Raw genomic sequence first — 9,277 nt, 5'->3', positions numbered from 1 at the left:
TTTTTGAGATTATAATATAATTACACCGTTTCCCCTTTCCATTTTCTCCCTCCCAACTTTCCCACACATCCCTCCAGGCCCTTTTTCAAAATTTCAAATTCATGGCCTTTCTCTTCATTGTTTATGTATACATACACATAAAGAAAACCTTCTCAGTCCATATGTTATTTGTATGTTCCTTTTCAGGGATAACCATGTAATATTGAATAACCAGTTGGTGTCCTCTTCCCTGGGTAAGACTGTTTCTCCCATTCTCTGCCTTCTTTAGTTCCCTATAGATCTTTGTGTGTGGTTGAGGACCCCACGTGCTTTTCCCATTAACATCAGCAAATCTATTGTATCATCCTTGTTCAGTTCGTGTGTAAGCATGTTGATTATAATTACTTTTTTCTATAAAAGAGCTTTCTATGGGTTAGACATGGAATAGAAAAGGGTGAAATGATAAAGTCTTCTAATTGATCTTTGTCCCCCTGTAATGTTTATCCATTCTAGGACTTGAGGATTTGTTCTTAGATGTACCAAAGACTATGAGACAACCTTTGCTGCTACAAGAAAATAAACAGTTTCTTAGGAAGCACGACTTCAGCATACAAGGGTTTATAGGTTTATGTCCAGCGCTATGATTTAGAAAGAAAGGGGGAATAGGCCTTTCCCGAGTCAGAAGTTTTTCTGAAGTCATTATAGAATAACAATTACGACTCCCCACTTCTTATTTTTATTGCTGGCTCGACTCTACAATGCTTACACTAGGAGGATATTATTCTACAAATAAGGGCCCAGCATGACATTTATGAGAAAGCCTGGGTCCTCCTGTGCAAAGCTGATTGGTGCTCAGCCATTGGGCTCTAGGATGCTGCCGATAAAGGCTCCTTACTGCCCTGGGCTGGACAGATGCAGGGCAGGGGATCATCTCTGCCTCTGGACCCTGGGAAAGTGCTCACTGCCTCTCTGAACAACACACATCTGTGGCCTGCAAAGAGGAGCCAGGCCTCGAAGATGAAACATCTGCCTCCCCAGTTCCCTTCCGTCCTGGTCATCTACTGCGTCTGTATGCTGAAGATTCCCTCCTCAGGTAAGGAGACTGACACCATATCTGCCTGACCTGAGTTCTATACAAGACTGGGATATTTACCCTGCAGGGTCATTCTCACAAGAGTTGAGCTTCCTTCTCCCACCTATTCTTACATCTACCCTCTTGTTTTCAGGCGTGGCACTTGTGTCCAACCAGTGTGAGGGACACAGTGAGATGCCATAGCCTTTTACACAGAGACTTTCTCCAAAGATACCGGGATGAAACAGCCCTTGCCCCAGGAGTGTCTTGAGTCTGTGGTGGTGAAATTGAAGGGTATGGTCTCTATGCGCACTGGGGTCTGTTTCAAAGATACTGAGCTGAGAACACAGGGAAGAAAGTTAGGTTTACAGTCCCTCAGACTGACAGCTGGTGGGCAGCTGGAGCGAGCAGAGAGCAACTCTACAGAGGAAAGGAATTATATCCAGGTGGGAGGGAGTAGGTTCTCAGAGCTCAGGGGAACCAGAAGGCAAGCATCCTCCAGTTCCTTGGGCGCTGTCCGTGGTTCTGACCGGCGCTGCCCCTTTTCAATTTCTGAGCAGTTTGTAGGGAGCCCGAAGTGGGGAGAAGGTCTGAAGTCCTCAGTCATGATCAGATCACCATCTCCAGGCAGTTTGTCATAGAGTGCAGGAAAGTGGGCCATTGAGGAAAGTCTATGATTTGAACAAAGGCGGATTACAAAAATTTGAGCTTTTCCTTTAGAATTTTGATTTAGAGAACCTTGAAATACAGTGTGCTTGTTTTGTCCTAAAGAGTAATTGCAACATCTGGGCTTTGTAAGAAATTGTATCATCTTAAAATCTCCAGAGCATCAAGTCTCCTCTGTGATTTTCCAGCCAGGCTTCTAGGTTCTTCTCTGCTGCTTTGTCTAACCTGCAGCTCACAGCCAGCCCAGGACAAGCAGCTGCTGTCCCTCTGGCCTCCAACAGAATCTTGTTCGTAGTTTGCTGTTGAGATTTCATATTTATATCCATCCCCTATTCTTCATATTATTTTGTTTTCTGAGGGTAGAGTCCTGTGGTCTCCATTTTTGTATTAGCACAGACCTCCCAATAAGATCTTGTAGGACTGGTTTGCAGTACTTTGCATTACTAAATGAACATAATTATCAAAAATATCTTTCCATTAACCTGTGCCCTGATCACATCTGGCTTCCAATCAGGGATTTTTGTTAAGATCTATTGGAGTATTCAATATTAGATGAAGATTTCTTGCTTGTGACGGTCGTCAAAATCATTGAAGGGACTTAACATATGTATCCCAATTTCAGTCTTGCTAGAGAAAACTACATTAACTCTACATTACCTTCTACCATTTCAAATCAGGGTATTACTCTTCAAGGCTTGAACACCATTGTTGGAATATGCAGGAACATTGCCTTAGCTTTCTTTTGCTTCAGACTGCAGAGAACAAATGACCCACAGTGTAAATACACGTGTACATACGTGTATGTGTGTGTGTGTGTATGCATGACTGCATGCACGTATATTTGTTGTTGCTAGAATAAGCTTCTCTTGAGTCATACACCCCTTGTTCCACACTGTAAGGTATCCAAGTTCAGGACATTATATGTATTTATTTAATCTTATTTTGTTAGTGTTGGCCTACCATTATGGATGCTTTCAGCTGCATAAACCTCTGAGTGTAATAAATGAAAAGATGTGTTTGTGTAAGTCAGAAGAGGGCTGGAAGGATTCAATTATATGCTAGCAGCAATTCTCCCCAGAACACCCCTGGAGGGGCTGGTAGAGTAGAGACAGGCACCTGAATGTCTTAAAAGTCCTGATTAGATGCACACACTTTGTTGATATTAATTTCTGGTATTTGATCCTCACAAATTCTACCAAAACTTATTTGCTCCCTAAGTATTTTCTCTTTCTTTATTGATTTGCTAGCAGATGGACTAGCAACTCCCATTACATCAAACGCATGGAGTTTTAAAGCTGTGTTGTTGCACATCTTGGATTTGATGGTATTAGGTAGAGGTGTTTTATCTTTTTGGTTCCTCTTAACTGTACCTTCTGTTGCCCTTTTAACTTGCTTTCTCAATGACTTCCTTTTTGCTCAGCTCTGTGATGGATTCTATTAAGACCTCTGTATAATTTTTATGGCATGGGTGCAGAAGCACACACTATGATCTCTTTCTGGAATTGATGCTTTGATTGACTTTTGTTGTAGGAGTTTCCCAACCTTTAGCCGATTCTCCAGATGGCTTGGATATTGCGGAGCTTGAGGTATGCTATTATGCAGCATTTTGAGATTTGCATTTAGTCCCAGCCTTGAAAATATCATGTGGTTAATGTTCATTTAAAACTATTTTAAGATCAGATATTTGGCTGCGGCAGAAACTCACTGCGATTGCTGCATGGCCTCATTTAAGACATCCTGAGAGTTGAACTGAAATTCGCTGCACTGTGTGAGGAGATAATTCAAGGTTCACAAATGGAATGATTTTAGAATTTTAAACATGTTGTAAGAGAATTCTACTGGCTAAAGAGTTTTATTTTATTTTATTTTGTATTTGATTTCTTTTTCCTCATTCTGTCTTTTAGCAACTGGTATACTTTCTGAACCAGTGGGAGACACTTTATAACCAACCTAAAGAAAAACTAATACATATACTAGCTCTTATAGTTATATCAGTATGTAAGTTTACATCATAACTTATGTTTAATATATGGTTGTTGCTGTACACTAGAGAATGTTGCATATATGTGTATGTGTGTTTATAAAAATACAATTTTAAGAAAAATTAAGTTTCTTTCTTTGATAGAAATTACCATAAAATATTAGTACTTCATATATATTAATATTATGTTATCTATATCATAAAAATTAGTTATATACTATGATGTATGTTATAAATTGATGCATTATGGTGTAACAGCTCTTAACACAGTAGATCTCATGTAAAGGACCATACCAACCGTAACTATAGTAACCACAACAGAATTAATTCAGTGGCTACAAAGTCAATGCTGGTTAATTGAAACTTTGAAAGATTGGTTTTAGGACCAAGTTCACAACTCTCAGCGTAGCCCATCAGTTTTCACCCTGAGTAACATTTCTTCTTCTCCACTCACTTCCTAGCCCACAACATCACATAGTCCAGTCACATCCAACATCTCACTATAGCCCAAACACACCAAACCCTTTAACTCTTGATCAGCCTTCTCTTTAGTCAGTAATGTCTGCCTTCCTGGGAGCCTGTAGTTACAGCCCAGGCTCTCAAACGGAGCTGTCTCTGCACCTTAGCTGGCTTGTCTGTTGCATGCATGCAATTGCTCTTACAAGTCCAGTTACCCTAAGGAACGGGAGCTCTAACTCTCATAAAGTGCTTTGGACAGCACCCACAGCATAGTAAAAGAGAGCCATTAGCCACCTCTTGATGCAGCTACTCCTCATTCAAAATCTAAGTGCCGCTTTCTCTCTCAAACATCATGAAGATATAGTAGGCACGTCTTGCTTTCAATTTGCCACTATGCACATGTTTGGAGATGATTATAATATATATATCTCCACCTTTCTGATAGCTCTGGTGTCTGGACGAAACCTCAAAGGGAGAACTCAGAGTCCCCCAAGTCCCACTACTTCCCTACCTTGCAGAACAGTGGCTTTCACGCTTTTATATGAAGGCTGTGGTGTCTCTGGCATAAGCAGGGGCTGTCAAGGTGTAGCTGTCCTAGGACCAGCTGCAGCATTCATTTGAATTGAGGGATTTCCAGGTGCAAGGACCTAGCTGGACTGCGTTTTTTTTTTGTTGTTGTTTTTACCATTTTCATTTCTCCTGAGTCTACCACACCCGTTATTTCTGATCACAGATGAAAAAATAGTCATTCAGTGAACAAAGATGCCAACACTTTGAAATTATGACTAGAGAACTATTGCCTCTTCCTGGCTTAGTTGCTGCCCCCAACTGTCCAGTGCTGGGATGAATTGCTGGAGTTCCTAATGCGTTACCGTTCTGTTCTTCATAAGCCTGGTCTTTGCAGGAAACTTCTGTGTTCAAGCAAGTCGGGAAGTGGTTGTATTCTACACCCAATGTCATATGCAGAAACTCTTCAAGCTCAGCTTTTCTCTTTATCCCATGAGATCAGAAGGAATTTAGACAGGAAAAAGCTAATAGGTTCTGTGACCAGAGACCCATTTATTCCTTAATTCAGGAGAGATGCTGGAGAAGAGGGCACTGCCAGGAACTAGGGATGGAGTGGCGACCCACACAAAACTACCTGCCCTCATAACGTGTGCGTTATAGTTGGGGGAAATGAGTGAAATGCTACTTGAATAAAGTTGATATATGTTTTTCTATGAAAAGAAAGGAAGGAAGGAAGAATGATACACATGAAATCTAGAGAAGTCTGATTGGCAGCTGGAAAAGAGTTGAATAAACTATTGATTTTTATGAAACAGGGGAAAGACTTTCCTCCCTAAGATTAAAAAGATAAGAAGAGATGACATGTAAAAGGCAACTTTATCTTAAAAATCTGTGTCAAATCAGCTACAGTCTTTTTTCTTTTTTTTTTCTTTATTATTTTTTTGAGACTGGATTTCTCTGTGTATCTATACAGCCCTGGCTACTCACTCTGTAGACCAGGCTGACCTTGAACTCACAGAGATTCACCTGCTTCTGCCCCTGAGCACTGGGCTTAAAGGAGTGTGCCACCACTGCCCAGCTGTCAACTACGTCTTGACTGATTCATAATATTTGAGTAAATCCAGTCAGGCTCATAGTGTGACTTACACTGAAAACATCATCAGATACCCGCTCCAGTAAAACTCCGGGTAACTTTCTTTTCAATTCTCTTTCCAGGAAAACCAGGATGTGTACAAAAGGGTGAGTGCCTTGTGGTGCCCGACACGTACTTTGCACCATGTTTGGAGCAAGTGACACTGGTGCTAACATCCCTCTCTTATTTATTCAGTTTTTATTTCACTACTCCAGAACTCAGAAGCCAACACATCCCATTAACTCTGAGGTCAGTATTTTATTATACTTTCTGTAAAAACGATGCTCTTCTGCATACCTTTTATGCCTTCTGAATTTATATGCACACACTGCCAAGCTTTAGGCAGGGAATGCCTAGATACCCATGCATGATAGCTCCCTCCTCGTCTTCCCGCTCCCTGCCCAGGATGGGGAGAATTGTCACTTTTTCATCAGGGGTGGGGATGATGGGTAACCGACAGATCTGAAATATTAGAGCAGAAGAAACGGCAGAAAAGGGAGATTAAGGAAGAAGGGTGCTCTTGCAATCGTGTACTTAAACACAGTCACAAGGAGAGCCTGGTAAGTGCTACACCCATTGCTTCTTAGTGCTTCCCCTCTTTATATTCTGAAGATTACTGTGGGCTGCGTACAGTGCTGCCCATCCCCCCCCCATGATCCATACAGGCCATCTTCTGTGGCTGTTAGGGTGTAGATGCCCAATGGGAATGACAACGATCACTTCTAACTTGTGTTTGCAGCTCTGGGGTTCAGATTGCATGCCTTGTGCATGGTAGACAAGCACCCTATCACCGAGCTACATCCCCAACCCTCATTTTTTTTTTTTGGCATAAGTTCTTACTATGTAGTCCAGCTGGGCTTCCTCCTACTTTGCCATAAGATTCCAGGTGGGCACCATCATGCCTGCCTGACTTTTTTAAAACTCTTAGCGACCCTCAAGAGTGGTTCGTGTAGGTGAGTTTCTGCCGGGTGGCATTTGAGAAAGTCTGGGAAGGTCATAAAAAATCTAGAGTTTAGTTTGGATGCATTGTCCCAGCGACTGACATTCCACTACAGGAAAGTCACTTATCTATATATACTTAGGGCTTCCCGAGTCTTCTCAAAGATTGTCAAACACTCAGCAAAGTATCTTTCCTCCCAGAGACAAAGTCACTGATGTTCTGGGTCTAGGAACGGGATTAGATAAGGAGGAGCCAGCTACTACAAAGCAAAAAGGAACAAAGGGGAGAGGCCATGGTTGTTTCAAAACCAAAACACCTGAGAACAGATGCCCTTATCTGGGAGTGTGCAGACAGGTGAAGCCAAGCAGTGTAGAGCCCGATGCTTACTGCCCTGGTACCCCCTCCCCAGAACAACACATCGGAAGAGAGAAAAAGAATCCAGGGCAGCAGCTACTTTGAGGCTAAGACAGAGTGCCTAGGGTTAATGTCGGTAAGCCGCTGACTTATCCCAAGGGGAGATTTTTAAGTGGTGTGTTGGAATTGAAACCTGTATCCAGGCAAGCAATGTTTCTAGCTTAGGCTCCAGAATCGATTTTACTCTGAAAATTAAACCCATCTGTAAAAGAGGTGAGTCAAGAAGGACGTGTATAGCCCTGGGCTCTCAACCGGAGTCACCGAGGTTACATCTCCTCCCTGAGACTCTCAGGCCTCAGAGCGTCTCTCTGTTGCAGTTTGTGCCCGTGCACCCCTTGATGCGCCTGGCTGCCAAGCTCTCCAGCAGAAGGATGAAAAGATTGCCGCATCCAGTAGGTGCCTGTTTCCTCCCTCCACAGTACTACAGCTTATTGCAGACACGACGGTAAACGTGTGATGTCACCCTGCCTTGCTCATTTTTGTTCTCTCCTTGAATCCCAATATCCAGTTTGGTAGGGAGAGCTGTGTGGTCCCCTAACCCCATGCCGTTGTGACTGGAAGGGCCAATCCTGTCCCTCTTTTTCTTTGCTTGGTTCATTTTGTTTTTGTTTTATGTTATTTTTCAATTCTGTCCTTTTGTTTCATCATGGAATTTGCCCTGGTGATGTTCCTGCTTCTGCCTGCTTTCAGTTACTTCTTTTCCCTTAAGTTCATTAAGGACACTTTCAGTAATAGCTGATCCTGTACAAATTATTAATCAAAAAAGAACTATTAATGAAGGTTTTATGTATGACAGCAAAAAATTAATTTAAAAAATTTCTTTTGGCTATCTTGAGTCCAGCTGTAGCAGCCGACATGTCCTGTTTGGTCCAGAAACTTCCTAGATTCAAACCCAGTAGTTCTAAGACTTCGGGAAATTTCTCAGTCGCTAGAACACTGCCTGATCTCCCTGCTGCCTGCACATGGGCTTCCCGCTGGGCTCTAACTCCATTCTTAAACCAAGTTATAATGGAAAATGAGCGGAAGATGCTAAAATAACTTGACACTGAAAATTCGCTTAAATCAGAAGTACATTTCAGAGTTGGGTTTATTCAGAGTTGTGAGCAAATGAAACCTATTTAAATCCCACACTGCAACACTGGTTGAATGAACAAGCTTTCCTTCCAGAACTTGCAATCGGTCTCACGATCAGCTATTCTCCCCCATTGCTTTTTTGTCCCTCTCTTCTGGCGATCTTCGAATGGAACCAGGAAGGGACACCATCACTCTAGGGCAGCGTGAGGTGATGGGTGTAATGCATGATGAATTAATTTATACATTGTTCCTTCACAGGATTCCGGGGCTGCTACTGTGGACTTTCCTAAGAAGGCATGTGAACCTCGTGAGAACACTGATTTCCAGAAAGTTCTAGAAGAAAGGGCAAAGATGTGGCTGGAACCTGTAACTCTTCCAGGCCCATTTAGATAGAACAGATCTCCTTAGAGGACACTGAATATCTTCATTAAACATTGAAGTTGGGGGTCCCTGGGCTTGTCCTGAGGTAGAAAGTGATTATAGAAATATGGAGTGAGTGTTAAACATGGTGAATATTTCGTTTCTAGTCTCACAGGTGAGTCACCTGGGCCATCTAATACTAGGGACTTGTCCTCTCTGGTTCAGGGACCCACATGCCATTGTGCAAACTTAGAGAGAGGACAAATACTTCAGCCAATGGCAATCCCATAGACCAGTGAATCTCAGACTTAAGCATGTCTTAGAATATGGTTAAATTGGGATAGCTGGGCTCTTCCCTGAGATTTAGTAGGTCTGAGATGGACTTTGAGAATTTTCATTAATAACAAGTATTTCTGATATCTTTATGTTTGAAACCTTCTCCAAGGATGTTTCTTTGACTTAGCCTGTGACTGCATAATAGTTTGTGTTTCTGTGTTGCAGGGACCCACTTCCACCTGGGGGCGGCCATTTTTCCTTTTCAGGGTATACCAGCTTTCCTTCTTCTGTTTCTAACTGCGTTCACTGTTGTCATCCCAACTGCTGGGACCAGATGGGCACTGCTCTTCTCTGTGCAGGGCGTGGTTCACCAAAAATTTGTACAAACTTGCAAGGGAAACAGAGCGACAAGGCATA

General features: G+C 42.4%; 1 long non-coding RNA gene across 1 annotated transcript; it reads left to right on the top strand.

The window, feature by feature from the left end:
• Window positions 1–655: 655 nt before the first annotated feature.
• LOC142853695 (uncharacterized) lies at window positions 656–3,677 on the top strand. The gene is made up of 3 exons (XR_012911237.1): window positions 656–1,072; window positions 3,248–3,303; window positions 3,622–3,677. It is a non-coding gene; the product is annotated as an uncharacterized LOC142853695 (long non-coding RNA).
• Window positions 3,678–9,277: the final 5,600 nt, after the last annotated feature.

The sequence above is a fragment of the Microtus pennsylvanicus genome, chromosome 7, assembly GCF_037038515.1.
Source record: "Microtus pennsylvanicus isolate mMicPen1 chromosome 7, mMicPen1.hap1, whole genome shotgun sequence".
Classification (NCBI taxonomy): Eukaryota; Metazoa; Chordata; class Mammalia; order Rodentia; family Cricetidae; genus Microtus; species Microtus pennsylvanicus.
Note: the sequence above shows the minus strand (reverse complement) of the source record. Positions and strands in the feature narration are given on the sequence as shown.